Source organism: Apteryx mantelli, chromosome 2, assembly GCF_036417845.1.
Source record: "Apteryx mantelli isolate bAptMan1 chromosome 2, bAptMan1.hap1, whole genome shotgun sequence".
Classification (NCBI taxonomy): domain Eukaryota; kingdom Metazoa; phylum Chordata; class Aves; order Apterygiformes; family Apterygidae; genus Apteryx; species Apteryx mantelli.
Window position 1 is genome coordinate 44,654,349 of NC_089979.1, and position 17,722 is coordinate 44,672,070.

A 17,722-nucleotide genomic window follows, 5' to 3' on the forward strand; every position below is an offset into this window, starting at 1 on the left:
AATGGGAGTTATATGTGTGCCTAGAGGTTAGGCCAGACCTCTAAAGGTGTTGTTAGCTCTGTTGTATTAACAGTCTCATAATTGCTGAGGTGCTGCACCTTTGCATTGAAAGCAAACTAATTAAATCTGTCTAATGTAATTTGGTATACTAGCATACCTGGCACGTATATGTATTTTCCTATGAGTTCCTCAGTATATAGGTGCATAGGTCAAATCATATGCAGAATTTTAATTTAACTCTGCAGTTGCTTTCTTTTTAGTATCTTTTTAAAATCCAAAATTATTTCATAAATTTGATTCCTGAGAAAGAGGACTGTTCATATCCATACAGAGGAAGGTGGTGAATGTTTTTTTTTATCATTGTTAAAGTGTGTATTGAGAGAAGGGACTGCATTCTGGCAGTAAGCACATTTGTCCTCTTAATATCAAGTATGATTCTTGTTTTTGATGTCCCAAATCGTGCACTTTGAAAAAGGCAGGTCTAGAAGTATTAACACAAAGCTTGATGTTGAATTCTAATTATAGCTGTTACCCATTTCTTCTAAGTACCTGTAGACAAAGCACTTCACCTTTCTTTGATTTCCCCATATGTAAAATACCTGCTTGCTTCTCAGTGTTGTAGACATAAATTAATATCTGTTCTATGCTTTGAAAATTTAAGGCTGGTTCAACCCACTGTGTTTTGCTGGCATAATAATGACAGCTCAGGAGGTGGAAAAAAAATCATAGAACCTAACTGATACAGCCAGCAAAACTCCTGATGGGGTTGTAGGTATGCTGACAGAATTGTTTCTGTTGCTTAGTTTATGCAGCATAAGGCAGTTAATTTTACTGAAAAACTTCAGCATGGTTTTCGGTGGAGGAGACTGTATGGTAGCCAAATTACTGTATGTTGTATACACCTTAGACATTTTTATCCATCAAAATCTTAATTGAATTTGACTGTTACAATGAAAGTTTGTGTGCTGTCTTCCATTACTATTTCCATAAGTTTTAAAATTAACTATGACATAGTATTCTTTAAAGATAGATGTTTGGAGAAGGAATGAATCTCAGTATTTACATTCTGCAAAAAAGAAAGGGCTTTGTGTAGTAACCTCCACATTTAAGTTTTTCTTTCTTGTGCCAGATTAAGTTATGTTATATAAGCTCAATTCTGTGATTTAATTCTGTGATCAATTCTGTGATTTGTGAAGTTGTGGAAAGATCTTGCTTGCCTCTTTTCTGGTTTTTTTTTTTTAATTTTATTTTGTCTTTGTGTGATTCTTAGTCCCTACTGTTTATTTGTAAGCCTCAGATTTCCACTGAGATGGGATGGTAATGTCTTAGCTCTGTAATTTGTAAGGTACCTAGGAAACACCTTTGAATGGTTTTATAAATATACGTCTTTATTTTTGACTCCAATGTATAGAAGGTATGCTATAGTTTGATCAATGTATTTTCCTCAGGTAAATTTTGAACATTAATTTAGAGGTCATTTTAGTAACCCGGGGTTATTTCTCCCTTACTCTTTCCTGCTAAAGATGAAACAGTTATTCTTTTCAGTGTTAAGTATACACAGAGTATTTTTAAAGGAAGTTGAAGATGAAAACTGAATTTAGCTCACTTCAGTTTTTGTAAGTATACTTATCCATAAAAAAGAAGGAACATGTCTATTGTATAACCCTGGCAGACTATACACCTTTAATTTCCAGGTTTTTAGATGCATTCCCACATCCTTTTTTTTTTTTTTCTCTCCTAACTTTTTCTTTGGTGGCATACCTATAAATTCCCTGAGAGAGGGATTGTGTCCTATGTATTCGTACAGTATCAAGCCCCTACCCTCTCATGAAGCTTCTACTGGAAGAAATATTTCTAACTTTGATGTTATTTTTAAACCATTTTTCTAAGCAGAATAAGCAACGTCTTCAAAAGAATTTGGATTTTTTTTTCCCTAGCAAAGCTATGTTTATATTATGATTTTTGCCAGGATCATGGTTGACTGAGAGTGAGTGGTTTATTTCATCTCCCATATTTGAATGAAGATATTTGGGTAAATTGAACACTGGAACAGGTTGGCCAGAGATCTTGTGGAGTCTCCATCCTTGGAGATATTCAAAGCCTGACTGGACATGATCTTGAGCAACCTGCTGTTATCATTAAATTATATTGCCTGTATTTAATTTTTATGCATATAATCTTGATTGCCTTCAAAAGTTACTTTTATATTAAGTGCTCATAGTTTTAACAAGAATGAACTCGTTAGGCTTTATAAGAGATTTTTGAGACATAATAGTTGATTTTAATTGACCCACAGAAATATTAGGTGGTTTAATGGGAGGTTAAAGTGTTGAAGCTGAGAACAAAAAAAAGTATGTTCTTTTGAGTTATGGTCTGATATTGAAATCCATTGTTTAGTAGTTCTAGTGACTTAGTTCTAACTCTGATTCTCCAAGTTAAAGATGCTACTGTTACGCAGCTGTTTACCTCAATTCTGCAAAAATTCTGTAAAATAGGTGGCTGAGTTGGTAAACTAAAGTATAAGCCTGCATTTTAGCCTCTCTGTTTCATTGTCCCCTGCATTCATTAACAGATTAAGCATTAGTGGTGTGAAAACTAGAATGATTTCGGCATAGACACCCTTGCTACTTGCCCATAGGGATTACTGTGCAAGTGTGCAAGTGGAAAACAGATTGAGGATACCCTCTCCATAGCAATTTTTTTGAACTCAGCCCCAGAACTCTTGAGGATTTTAGAATCTTGTCAACCATTAGGTAGTATTCCATAAAGTTTTTATGTACGCCAAGTATATTGAAAGTTACCAGTTACACCTGGGAAAAAGGTCTGCTACATTTCATATGCCCATATAATTGTAAGGATGTTAATAAATCACTCTAGATTAATGACTCCTGTATGAATTTAATAAAGAAAAAATAAGATAAAAAAGGTCATGATAACTTAATCTTTGGTTTGGTAATCTGTAGTTTGTATTGCCTCTACTTGCACACTTCACAGATGGAACAAAATGGATGGTTTCATTTGTTAGTGGTCTATGGACAGACTGATTTGATATGCTTTTCCTAGCTTTTGTTGATCCCAGTACCTTAGTACAAAAAAATGCAGCCATCAAGGTATGCATGGGAATAGACCTAAGAGGGCAAGAGCATGTCTTGATTTATTGTTTTTTATTTTTATTTTATGATCAATTTTGAATTCTTCCTGTCTATGTTTTTAGTTGTGTTCGGTTTTGCAATGGAATTAGAAGCAGAGTCCAACTCTGTATTCTTTTATGAATGAGTTATTTATCCCATTCAATTCATTCTGCAGCTAATGTCACAGAAGAATGTTGTAGGAATTCACTGCTTTTTAACTCAATTTTCATAAGCCAGTGTTGCTCACATCTGGGATAAAGGGGCTAACCTGATTCTGAATGAAGGTATGTGATGGATATACAGGAATATTTGTTGCTTTTTTTAATGCACATATTAGTAACGATTTTATCACCCTGATTTAGAATTTTCAAATTATAGTTTATTCTGGATTAGAGGAAATTATCACCAAATAGCATGGCATGTTTTCAGTTGACTGTTCATGTACTTATATATGCAAAATCATCCAAGTTGTGCAGATGCCTAAAAGCAGGAGGAAAACTGCATTTGAGAGTAAAGCTGTGTTGTATTCTGATATCAGCAATAACTTAGATCACGTTGGTATCACATCAGAATAATGTTTTACAGCCTCTGCCAATTTAAAAATCAAAGTGATGTTAGATTTGTGTAGAACAACACATTTGACTGACAGGAAAAGCTGTTATAGATGGATGTGATGTTCTATCCTTGTATAACAAGGGTTTTGACTGACAGTTTAACAATAGTACACTTTCTATCCCATATATTCTAAATGATTATTATTATAGTACAAAACATTTTTTGCACTTGCTGTATATAGATAACATGTACACTTTTTGTGTAATAACATTCAAGAAGAGAGGATTTTTTATATCTTAGAGATGGTGACAATTAATGAATGCTCTGTCTGACACTTATAACCAATGTCAAGGATTGCTATTGTGGTGCGTGGTAATGCAAAAAATATATTGGGTACTTAGCTCCCAATGGAAGATCAGCATAACTCTTGACACATGCTATATGGTGGATAAAATAAATCTCCTTGGAGAGCAATAGAAATATTTCTTAAACTGAAGAGTACCCTTTCTGTTTTATAATCCCTTTCTTCAGCCTTGCAGTTCTGTGCATCACTGTAACATGCAGTTTTAATGTGAAAATTAGCTGTTTAAAAATGGTAACTGTTAATGCAACAAATGTGCTTTCTGTGCTTTCAGTCAATATTTCTCTTGATGTGAGACATAAGATTCTTCATTAGAACAATAGTTGGAGATAAGAAAGCTGTGCTTTTTCTTGTTTAGATATCTTCTCTCCCTGTTTTCTTCTGGGGGACCTTCTTTTAGTAGTATCCTTCTCATTTTAGACTTCTATTTTAAATTCTTGGCATCAGTTTTCCCTTAGATATTTTTAGTACTATGTACACTAGCTTGATGCTCTAAGTGCAGGTGTCTCCCATTTTGTATAGTTTTTCAGGAGACCAGGAACACCATAATGTATCCGATTGATTATATTTGATGATGTTGCAGAGATCAACACTGAAATCTAAACTTCCCTGTAAACTTCGCATTAGTGTTGCATGCAGCTAGTGATAAAGACATATTATTTTATGACCCTCTCAATGAAAAATAATATGAAAAATTTGAAAAAAAAAATTGAGCCATGTTTACAAAAACAGGTCTCCATCTTATCTCTATGATTGTTTAGATTGGGAGAACATGATAAATACGGAGATTGCTTTTACAGTGTTGAAAAAAATGGCTTATCCTGAGAGATATTTTTCCTTAATGACATGATAATATTTGATGAAGGAATTAAATAGATTCATTTGTTGACCACATTCTATGAAATAGGAGATATCTCAGAATAATGTAAAGGTACTTGTTTGTTCAGTAAAATTTGATGCTTCTATGGAAGGACAAATATGATAAATGTTTCATTCAACAACAGGGTCATTTATTGGTTTGGGACCAACGGTGAAAATTGATGGTGAAAATTTCCTGTGAAGTAGTAAAAAGGTCTTTAAAACTTCTGAAATGAAGGAGTGGATATAGGTTATTTGAGAAATAATATTATTCAGAAAAACTGAATTTGGATTCAATTGAATCCCTCATCTGCTACTTAATTCGAAAGAGTACTAATGACAGTCATCTGTGTATGGGCCAAATTCTAGAGGTTGTTAAAGCACACGCTCTGCCCATCACTGAAGACTGTTGAGATTGTAATCTCAGATTGTGTTCTAGTTTCTGTGTGGGATGTGTTGAAATAGCCCTCTGCTTCCTCTTAACCAACCACATCTGTCTGTGTCCCTCTTGTTTAACCCAGCCTGTCTCCTTCTGGTGTCTTTTCTCATCTTGCTTACGCCTTATCCTTGCCTTACCTTCTGTCCCGACTTTACTCATTGTCTTTCATGAGTAAATATGGTTCTAAAAGGCCTTATCTTAGTTTCTCCCCTTCTGCATTTTTTTTTCCTGACCTTTTGCATCCTTGTTCCAAAAGCAGTTGTCTGTCTAATCTATCTAATTGTCTTTGGCCTTTCTTCCCTCTTTTGTGCTTCTCTCATCTGTGAACTCTCAGTGCTCCATTAGTGAAGGAACAAAAGGCACAGAAGGAAATGTTCCCTTGCTGTCTATTCTTGTCTTTGGCAAGAACAGACTTTATAACAGCCTGGAACAGAGGCAACTACAAAAAGGTTGGATTAGCTCCTTCATCTCCAAATTGGAGAATACTCAGGAGAGGGTTTTTTTTTTTGTTTTTTTTTTCCCCAGAGATTTTGCTTTTAGGATGAGGCTTTGGCTGAGCATATGCAAAGTGTAATTTGAAGAGATTCACAACTTGGTCGAAGGTGGAAAGTTTTTTGCAGGGCTCACAAAAGCACAGCATTAACATAGTTCATTTCATGTGCCTTCTTTCAAGTTCTTGCGTTAAATTCTGATGAGACTTATGCTTTTAATCAAAACAATTGCTCACGTTTTAACAAGGACAAAGCTTTTCCTGCGTAGTTTGCTCTTGAAGTGTATGCACCATTTTTATTGTCATTCTTATGTGTCTCTCTGATTTAACAAAAAAAGAAAAAGTACAATCTGGGACAAGCATAAAAAAATACCGGTCAAAAGATGGAGCTTGAGCTTGGCATTTAAGCAGCTGAAAAATAAAGTTTAAGAGTTGGGGAAAGTCTGATATCTTTAAATACTTGCAGACTAACACCACTTATAAATATGTGTGAGGGAAACAGGTACACCTTTGTAAACTATCTTATTTTTCTAATTAAAAAGAAAAAAATGATTCTTCTTCTTAGCAAGAGAATTTCCTCTCTGAACAGAGACCTGGTTCTAGAGTCTTATAGATAATATTTAATTTGCAGGATAGAGTAATGAAAATATGTTAACAGCTTTTTCAATAAGTTAGTAGGTTTCAAGTTCATACTAATTAGTATTTGTTAAAATATTCTGTTAGTAGAATACATTTTCCTTTTCAATAAAACTTAAAAATTTAGCACAGCCTTATAGGGCCCATCTTGCCAATAGTAAGGGCGACATGAGAAGTAGTATGAAAGTTTTTAAAAAAGTAATGATAATAATTAAAAAATAGCAAGTGAGTTACAAAGGAGGCTGCCATAATTGCTATCAAAGATACCAATTGATACCAAAATGACAAAGATTTGTCATTTTATAGTGATATCTGAAAGAGCATGGGAGGAGTGGATCTTACAGAGAAAAAACAGTAAGCATTCTTGGAAACAGGATGAGAAGGTGGACTTCTCATGATGGGATACTTGCTTGCAGGTATCTTGCATTCCTGACTACCTACAGCTACAGCTGCAGGAATGGTGAATAGTACCCCATTCGCAGCCCAACCCTGGTAGCTTGGGTACCATGGATGCAATGCATACATCTTCAGATTGAGAAGATAACCTGTATCTTCTCTTTTCTGTGCAAGTGCCCTCTTGTTAGGGTAATATTACACTTCGTTCAGTGAGACATAACAAAGTACGTTTTCTTTGATTTTGTATCATGTCCCCCACATCCTGCCACACTCAAACTCAAGTTTTTGCCATCTTCCTCTTTGGCATCTTTTAAGACCCCTTTGCCAGCAGGACCTTCAAACCTCCAGAGTTTTCTAAAACAATACCCCTTATATGCCTCTACCTTTAGTCCTCTGATATCTCTTAAATCCCCCTGCAGTTTCTTTCATTTCTTTCTTATACCCCTTCAGATACATACCCTCATAGTATCCTCAGCTTCCTTTCGCTTCTCTTGGTGAATCAAGAGTCATCATGGGCTGCAGCTCTTCGCAAACAATTCATGTACTGACTGTCCTGCTGGCTATTGTCAAACAACATGAATAAAATCTAAGGTCTCGCTGTTCTCCCTGACCGTCAATCAGGGAATTATAGAGATTACTTCCCACTTCCCTCCCTTCTCCCCCACCCCCTGTTACTGAGTATCATAACAGTTGTAATATCTTTGAGAACTCAGTCCCTCTCTCAGATTTGGTAGAACTAGATCAATGGATTAAAATTTAAGGCAGTGCAGTGGACAAAACAATCTAGAGTTGGAGAATTTTACTTGAGGTAATTCACCGTCAATGAACACAAGCCTCTGATCACAGATTTGGGTGTTGAGAAAAAGAAGAACAGAATAAGGCAAACACATAAGCATCTATTCTTCCTCTCTCCCCTGTCCAACCTCCCTTATTTTTGCCATTGGTTACACTCAATCCATAAGAACTCCTCCAGTGAGCAGCACGGGAGGTGTGTGATGGGTTCTGTTTGCTGCTTTGTGTGTGTGCAAAATATTATTTCTGTGTGGATCCCTGGCGGCAGTTCCTGAGGGGTGTCCCTGCCCCATCATGGACTGCCCACAGCCGCAATCCCTAGGGGTGTCCTGCCATGGCGTGGGTCACCAGTGGCCTCAGTCCTTCAGAGGTCTCCTTACCCCGGCATGGTGTCCCCGCAACCGCTTGGGTCTTCCGCAGTCTGTCAGGGTGTGCTACTCCCTTTTGGCTGGGGGTCCCCACTCCACACCATGAGTGTCTCCACCCCCTTGCAGCTGTCTTAAATATGTCTGAGAAGGGGTAATGTGTGCTCCTCCGATGGCATGCAATCTTTTTTTTTTTTTTTTTTTTCCCCCTCCCCACAGTTATTTTTATCTGCTTTGTGGCAGGCTGGAGCCAATTTCAACTGGCATATGGCAGTTCACAGTGTCCTCCCACACAGGTCACCATTGCAGCCCCTGTTACTTAGAGCCTACGGTATATGCCCATTACAGGTAGGTGAAAGAGAGAATAAATGAATAGACAGATAACTTAGATGACTACCTCATGTTTCCATACAAAGCTATAGATAAGAAAGGAGGACACTGACTTTTTCCTCTGCTGATTATTCTTAGAAGATGGGTAAGATATTTATCACTCAAGCGATGAATAGGATATCTTCTTTGGAGGAAGGATTTTGGCAGTGAATTTCAGTATCATACAGGTATGTAATGGGAATGTTCCTAGTAGGGTGATATTAGATAGCAAAGACCAGAGAATATTGAAATCCTCTCACTTCGACATTTTTTTATTGGTAGTCCTTCCTCTTTCTTATAGCTCTTTAATTCCTAATTAGGCTAACTGTATTCACTGTGTAAGAAATTTGGAGACTTACATTTGGTTCATCGGCCCTAAGAATACGGAAATCTGATCAGTTTGTTTTTTCTGCTTAAAATTCCAGCTTTATTTTCCTTTAGGCTTTTCTAAAATGACTAACATAACACTTTAGAAAACTTCATTTGTCTCTCTAAACAGAGTATTTCATTTTTACACTGTTTATAGTTAGGTCACGTTTCTGTTTTCCTTTATCCTACTAGCATTTTTCTTATTGTTCTGGAAAACTATTTCCTGGTTCCATAATTTGTTGAAAGTATTATTTTCTGTTCATTTTATTAAGATTTCAGCATTTTCTCAGTGATTTAATTTTCAGTTGCAGAGTTTAATTGTGATTATCTGTTCTTTTGAAGGATAACTCTGTATAGTTATCAGTTTAATATGAAATCTATTTTGGTCAGGCATCATCCTATTTTACCTCTCCTGTAAAGGTATTTATAGAATCCAGCATTGTACAGAACCTAGATTTCTAAAATGTTTATATAATAATTGTTTATTATTTGCTTTAAAGTGCATTAATATTTTGCAAAAGAGACAATATCCTAACTCAGGTAGGGGAAAGGATGGAGCTGTGGAAAATTATAAGTGCTATTATATTTTAACTGTGGGTTAGGATACTTAATAAAAATATTTTCACTTCTTCCAGTCCTTATGGCAGTCATTAAGTTTATGGAAGGAGTTGAATGAGGCAAAGGGGTTTGTTTGGCAAACAGTGTTAGAATTGTACAAGGAGTTAAAATTTGTCTTGGTCAGCATCCAAAAGCTATATCCTAAAGGAAACCATGTTGTTAGTATGTTACAGAACCTTTAACCTTTAGATCAGTCTAAACTTCTAATAAAAGTAAGAAAGCATCCCTCCTCCCCAACAGTTCCTTGGGGCTACTTTTCCAAACATTTTGATTCTGTTTAATTTTTATTTTAATATGTATTAACTTACATGGCTATGCTTCTTATGACAATTAGGAAAAAAAAATGAATGATGGAATAATGTAGGTAGCGAGGTGAGAAGTAAATGACTCTTTTAACTTACAGTAAATACCAAAATTTTGAGAGAGGTGATCCCTTTTTAATGTTGTGGGCTTAATTTTCCTTGTTTTATTCTCAGTTCATGTGACAAGAAGAACTATGTCAGTTCTGTATCAATGATCTAAATGATGAAAATAGAGTTTTGTTTCAAACAACTGAAAATGTTCAAAGAGAGGCCAGTGAAGAAGTTGCTCAGTTGGATGCTATGATATTGAAAGCAGATTAGCTAACTAATGTAAGATCATCACTGCCAACCTGCTATAAACATAAATTTCTTTGCAGAAATTTTTTTCAGCTTTATGATTGCTTCTTATCATATCTTTCTACTTCTGTGTTCAATGTCTAGTTTTGCCTGTCTAATATATTTCTCCATATGTTTATAGATTACTGATTCTCCAAAATACTGGCTAAATTGGACTGCTGTCTTCTCCCTCAGCCTACCATGGCTGAGAGAAACTAAAAAACTGGTTTAACTAAATAAGCTTAAGAAAAGACTTAGTTAAAAGTTATAGAAATCTAGAGATTTCTGATAATCTTGAATCTAGTGGGTGAATAAACAGATCAATGGATGGTAGGTGAATTTAGACAAATTTAGAAAAGATTTAATTTTATGGTGAGGGTATTTAACCAGTGGAACAAATTGTATAGGAGTACGATGGACTCTTTAGAGCCTGAAGTCTTTTAAATTGGAATTGGAGGTCATTAAGTACAGCAAACTATTGCGTTAGCAGGAGTTTATAGATTTAATTTGGAATCATATAACTGTGTTGTCTGTGTTATTCAGGAGATCAGCATAGATGATCGTAAATAGCCTTAAGTCCTGTAAATCTAGAATTTGAACTCTTATGTTTATGAAAAGAAGCAAAAATACAGTCTTAGTAAGGAAAGCAAAGGAAAAACACAGTAGGTCTACAGTACTTAACATGAATGGCATGTGACAGAAGACCATTTTTTTCTTTTATTAGACTTCTACTCAGAAGATATTGCATAGGTATGATACTCAATTAGCTAAAGGGAGGAAGATGTTCATGTTGAAAACAGGAGAGAGAAGGGTTTTTTAGGGCATATCTACACCCTGCAATGCTTAGGAAATTAGCCAAAGCACAGTGCAATACTAATAGTTATTCTGATACTAGGAGTGAAGCTAGTGTTTCTGTATAGCACTTCAATGTGCCATGTAAATGTGCCAGCTGATTTAGTGCTAGTTCAGTCATCTCTAATATAATACTGCATTGCATGGCCTCAGTGTGCCCTTAGAGTTGCAGCTGGCTTTCTCTGAAGAATTTTTATTTTTGAGGAAATTTTCGTGTTTGTACAAGGAAGAAATGTCAATTAAAGTTTTAATGCATTCTGATTTCTTTTGGAGTAACTGCATTAGTATCTTGCTAGGGAGTTCTTGCTTTTAACCTGAGTTAGTGCAGTTCAGTTTCTTAACATTAACGCATTTTGTTTGTCTGCCTCATATACTAGGCTTTGTGAAAAGCCTGTGTTGCCAGTGACAGACAAATTTACAGTAATGACCACTGGTCAAGTCAACAAAAAGAGTAACCAGCTAAAAATGATGCTTACGTGATTTACTGTGACTCTGGGTCTCATATTTTGTCTTACATGCAGTTGGTAGATGTATAGACTACCAGTATAGTTAAACCATTCCTGTCTTTTTAGAGGGAAAAGGTTTGATCGTGAATGTAGGTGACCACTCCAGCATCTCTTCAATCCCTTTAGTGTGCCCTTCTCTAATTAGAAAGCAAACAGAGTAACCAGGCTATGGATGGAAAGAGGATACTTGCTCCATCCTTCTTTTACAGACCAAGCATTAGGGCATTCACATAATGCAATGATACTTTCATTGTTTCTTATAGGGATACAGAAATGACCAGCTGATTTGGAGAGATGTGGAGTCTGATCTGTCAGTCCACAGTGCAACAACAAATGTGAAGGACAGGAGTGTGAAGTAAGGGAAAAAGGGTTGGTGCCAATGGCATTGAACTGTACCTCATCTTCACCCTATCTCATTCTGCTGTGTTGGGAAAGGATAAATGCTGCTGTCCTCTTTGAATGCTGCTTTCTTTTCCTGAATTGGAGGTCAGTGGCAGTAGAGATTAAAAGCAGCCACCAGAGTCCTTGAAGAGGAAGCAGCTGTCAGCTGCAAGAAGCAGCATATTTCCAAACAACCCCTTCTTCTTTTTGGAGGCAGCAAGGTTGATGGTCAGCCAGGTCTTGCAGCTTCTCAACCATGTATACCTAAGCATAAAGCAAAAGGTGAATATAGGATAAAGTATGTTTTTAGGGCAGTTTTCTCACAACAAAATAATATCTTGATCTGCATTTAGATAAATGTAGTATTGCCTGCATCTATATTTAACTATAATATGATTTCCTCAAATAAAACTTTCAAAATGAAAACCTAAAAAGTAACTGAAATCTCACAAACAGGCTTGTTATTCTTTACCTGAAACAATTTTGATCACACTTTTGAATTATTAGACAGAATATGGTCTCCATGTGCCAGCATATTATTTGTGTTTTTCTATATCTCTAATTCTGTGTTGTGTAAAGTCTAGCCGAGTTAACAAGTAGCATATGACTCTGGGGCCTTATCAAGCTGCTGCTGAAGTCCAGAGAAAAAACATGAGAAGATCATTCTTGAGTACTTTCTTCACAGTTTCAGAGTCATATTTGAAACTTCAGACTGCCCAATTAACAGTTGGTGGGGTGTTCTGTGTTGCTGATATTTTATGCTGGCTCCTCCAAAAGTGAGGGGTAAATAAGAAATACTTGATGCATGAAGTCTTCTTCTTGTGTTAAGCCTAGTACTTGACTTTTCTGTATTATTTCTTCTTTTAGAATGCCAACAATAGATTATACAATCCCTTCACGAACGTATTAATGGACTGGTATTTTATTCTGCATGTGCTAAACTTTTGATCAGTGTTTTGGACTTTCTGATGATAAATTTACTGTAAATCCAGTTAAATATTCTACCATTTTGCAGATTTGCAGATTGCTTGTTTTTCTTGCACAGTAATGGATAGTGTCATATCAATTTATAGAAGAAATATTTACTATATCTTAATTTTATTTCCCATATCTTATTTTTGAAAGTTATGTTTTCATCTCAATTCAGATAACTTCTTCACAAGGCATTAAGTGATGAGCTTGCTACTGTTCTAAACATAGGGATGTATAGTGTGTGTTAATTACCTAAAATCTTGGTGATTTTTCTGGAAATTAGGTTTTGTATGGTAGGTTTTTCCCTGTTTCTTATGACTGTGTAAGAGTGCTTGACCTTTCAGTTGTATTTATTTTTGCATGCTGATAAATTCACAGGATACACTGTCCTTTACCGTGTATTGTGATTTTTACTGTTATTAATACAAGATGATTTACCTTAAACAGTGCATTTTTACTTGGGTACAGTAGATAAGGGAAAAGTATTATAAGTCATCCCTGCTCCTTCTCACTCCTCTCATTCTTACCTTGGTTATTGATTACTCACAGTGCATTCTTCTCAGGGTGTAGTTTATTCTCTGCAATGGTGCTGCTCCTCCTTTTTGCAGCCTAAATAAAAGGGTTAGTTAATAAATCTATTTTAAAAGCAACAGTGATTTTAATGTGGGTAGAGGCCACTCTCAATTCAACAGCAATCCAATTCAAGTTCTATCTTGGGACCATTTTCTAGAGCTGTAGAAGATAGCTTTGCTTTGACAGCTGATGGGGACAGCAGGAATCTTTCTAAAGCTAAAGCCCTCTTGTGTGGTGTCCTCAGTAAGTTTAAAAGGTCCTTGAAATTGCTCATATTTTGATGTCAAAATGTATTTCTTTTTCAATTATTGTTAATTGTACTGTTTGCTTAGTGAAATCCAGTGCTTGCCTTTGCTGATGCTTAATATTTTCTTAACGCAGTGACAAGATGCATTTTTGCTATTTGCTGTTTATGCTTTTTATGCTAATGTGTTGCTGATTGGTAAAACCTTTCAGATACAATGGAAGTGTTGAGTTTATTTTCTGACTATGGATTTGGGAAGATAATGCATTGTATCCACAAACACTTTGCTTGTTTTGACCCTGAAGTCTAGAAAATTTAAAAAAATTTAAAAATTCTAAAAATATTCCAAAAATGAATACTGTTTTTTGGTCCCTTCATTCAAAGAACAAATAGCTTGAACACTCAAGGTTGAAATTTTAATTGAAGTTTTAAATACCTTTTGAATTTACCAGTTAACTTATACATATATAAGTAACATACATAAATTCATTTTCATCTATGGATACATTTTTGCTGTGATTTATACTTGGTAGCTTAGAATGAAATAGTAAGAATTCAAATGATGTATCAGTGACATACTATCAGAGATGGTGTTTCTTTCTATGAAGCAAAACCAAGAGTAGAAAATATGGCACTATACAGTACTATATATTTTTTTTCTTTAGTGTTAAAAACAAACATGGCTAATGCATTTATCATAATTTAAAATTGAAATGGCTACATTTGGTGTTCTTCCTGGTATGCTAAGAATAAGATAAACTACTTTCAGTAAGTACTTTTTTTCATGTGTGCAAAACCATAGACTTTCTGCTACATTGCAATATCTTGTGAAGAGTTAAATATTTATTTTTGCATTTACTCATCTTTTGCAAGCGATCATTGCTGTGTTTTATCATGCTTCTTTCAGAGTAATTCCTGGAGCACAAAATAACAGCGTTCAGTAGTTGGGAATAAGTTCTGTTTAAAAAAAAAAAAAAGTAACATCCCAGTTCTTTTGCTTTCTTTTAGCCTTCAAAGGTGGTAATGTAGAAGAGATATATTAACTGAATTCCAGTTCATTTGGGATTTTCATTGTATTCAGTGGTGGTTTATCTGATATTTGAATAAATATTTGCGATGCGTTTTAGTACACGTTTTGTTGCATTTTGTACTTATAGTGAAAGCATTTCTACTTATATTGCTTTTCTTTATGGACAATCACAAGGTCCATTTTAGGAGATCTTTAGAAGATTTCTGATATTTTTTATTCTCTACTTTAAATATGATGGTAGAGGTGACCTTATTGTGCACCTCTTCTGTCATTTTTTTTAATATCAGCTTGATTTAAATTTTGTTCTAGATTCTTTTTCACATGGCACACATCTCTTTTTCATATAGATTTTTTTAAAGAGTACTCTTTAAGCTTTCAAGTTGAATATTTTAATTATTTGCTTAAATGTGCAATACTCAGATTGTTTATAAAATGCATGTTTTTTATTATCCTTTTTTTCTGGTACTTTGCACTGTATGAACAGAGTATGTAACATTAATTTATACATACACTGTGGAAAAGTTGTAGTGTCTTGATGTACGGAAATATCTCTGTATTAAAAATGTGGAATTTATAAAAAGAAAATAAAGGGTGTGGCTACACCAGGAAATACACTGTCCTAAATATGTAGCTATATCATATCTTTGGATACCTGTATTCTAGAATAAGCATGGCCATAGAGGAACTGTAGTGATATAAGTCTATGTATTTTAAAACAAATTACTTAAGTACTTAAATTTCTTATTTTCAGATGTTCTTAATATGATACTGTTCTTTCATTTCCACTTATTTTGATGAGTAATGAAATAGAACAATAGTTTGAGTAACAGAGCAGTTAAACATTGGCATTTAAAGTACCACCTCTGGTTAAACAAAAAGCTAAACCCAGGAATCTCACAGGTATTTAGCAAGGTGTGACCGTGATCTGACACCTTTGCTCATTTGCTCAATGCTATAAAGCTTTGTGTGCCTGATGGAAATGTTTGAAAGCCTTTCTCCAACTTTATCAAACTCATACTCTGAAACTTGTTCACTGTAAATATGAAACCTCATACTGTATCTCCAGTATGAAAACACAATAGCTGTCCCTAATCAAAGATTGTTTTTTTTTGATTTTCCAAATTTAAGTGATACTGTGGATTATGAAACTATGGAATAGAACTTTATGCCTTCAGAGAAAAAAATCTGTAATAATGTTTTATAAGCAACTGCACTCCCTCTTCCCTTCTGCTTCCTACAGTATGTAAATAAACTTTATTTTGAAACAACAAAGAGTTGGATTGAGTGGTAAGGATAGGACAGAAGTAGGCACTGCTTTAAATTGATATTATAGCTGAAAGAAACTGTCATCAAAGTACAGCTTCAAAAAACTGGGCTGAGAGTTTATAGAATTCTTTTTCAGCAGAATTCTTTTCATGTGACATGCATAGTCTGCAACAGGATTTAACAATTTTTTTTTGCTAGATGGCACTATTCATAAAAAGTAGAAGCATTGAGATGAGTTGCATACCATTTTGAAGCTGTTTGTGTTCTACTAGTGATACGCTTCTATGAATGGTACACATTGCCACAGTTTGAAAACCTCTAGTGTAGGAGAAATTGCATAGTTGGGCCTCAGAATAATTTATTTTGCTTGTTTTTGATCTTGCTATGAATATTTTCATTCCTAAATAGGATTTGCTCTGCTAGTCTTAAATGATGAGTATAGAAAGAATGGGTGCTTTGGAACCAAACCATTTGGCCTTGGAGCTTTGTGAGGATTGCTTAATGTGTGGATTGAGGACATGAGACAATTACAGAGTAATAGACGTTACAAATGGAAAAAGACCTGTTAGGTCATCCAGTCTGTCTCCTTACAAATTCAGGATTATTCCCTACAGAACATTTTCCAACATTTTGTCCAGTTCAGTTTTAAATATCCCAAATGATGGAGATTCCACTACTTCCCTTGGGGTGCTTTTGTACTGCTTTACAGATCTTATTGCCAAGTATTTTTTCATGATGCTCAGCTGCAGGTTTTCTTTTCTTATTTTTTTTTAAATACTCCTGTTTGTTCATTTTCCTTTTCTAAGTAGTTCTTTAATAATCCAAAGAATTAGTAATACAAATATTATAATATGTAATTATGAGTATTACAGTGACTTTCTGTATTGCCTCATAGTCCTGCTTAGTGAAATTGTGTATTTTTAATTTTCAGATGTTTTTCTTAACAATTCAGCATTGCCAGCTCTCTGATCATTTTCACTGGCCTTCTCAGTGCTCCTGCTTTCATATCAGTGCATATGAACACTTTTTTATAGCGAACCTTTTACCATTTCGTTGTGAACAAGATAAACAGCAGTAAATACTTTGAGTGTGATGGTATGGATCACTGTGATTAGGGATTCCATATTAATTCTAAGATGCCTGGTGATAGTATAAGGAAAGGGAAGAGGGATTAGTCACAGTTTAACTATTTTGAGTGTTCCGGTGCATGTACGTTATTGGTGTTTCTTTGTGACAGATACGTTAGTGTGTATGTAACTCCTGAGTACATAAGTGACTGCCTTTTTCCAAAACAACTCCAACTATAAATTTTACAGTTATGGCATACAGATGTAGGTTGCAACTGCTATAGACTTTTGTAAAACGATGTTGTGGCATTAGTTTGGGAATTAGAATATTTTCTGTTCATTAGCTCTTTCCTGCGATTTTTTGTAATGCTAGTGGCAAGTGTAGTAACTCTTTTAAGGGAGAGTGTCTGTATTTTATGTTTAAACTTAATATGGAACCCCGTTCTCACAGGCATTTGTTATTTGAACAGGTGATTAATTCATTAGACTCTATAAGAAATTTGACTAGCTGCTGTATGGCTCTTGAAAAAACCTTGCCTGTTACGTAACATTACAAACTCTATAGATGTTTTGGTCTGAAGTGTCATTAGGAAGTGATGTTCTGGCTAACTTGAGAAGATTTAGTAAACTTTTTCCTAGAATTCAAATCAAGAATCTCTTTCCTTTCATTGCCACTTCCCTAATGTGTCAAAAATAGAAAATCGTAACATTTAATTTCTAAAAATCCAGAAGACAATAGGAGTGAAGGACTATCATCTCCTTCAACAGTTTTTGGACTTTTTTTTCTTCTTGCAAAGCTGTTTTCCAGAGTTGT

The 17,722-nt window shown here is 35.0% G+C and overlaps 1 long non-coding RNA gene across 6 annotated transcripts in view; it reads left to right on the plus strand.

Moving 5' to 3' along the window:
* LOC106484655 (uncharacterized) overlaps positions 1–17,722 on the plus strand; it is a 37,281-nt gene that overhangs the window by 2,866 nt on the left and 16,693 nt on the right. For 2 of the 6 annotated variants that reach the window (XR_010883310.1, XR_010883307.1), the window contains 3 exons: positions 3,307–3,415; positions 8,267–8,371; positions 11,639–13,172. The exons of 1 other annotated variant lie outside the window; for it this stretch is intronic. This is a non-coding gene — a long non-coding RNA (uncharacterized lncRNA). Of the gene's footprint in view, positions 1–3,306; positions 3,416–8,266; positions 8,372–8,491; positions 8,521–11,638; positions 13,173–17,722 lie in introns of those variants that run through there. 3 more of the 6 variants (XR_010883311.1, XR_010883309.1, XR_010883308.1) reach the window with 3 other exon arrangements.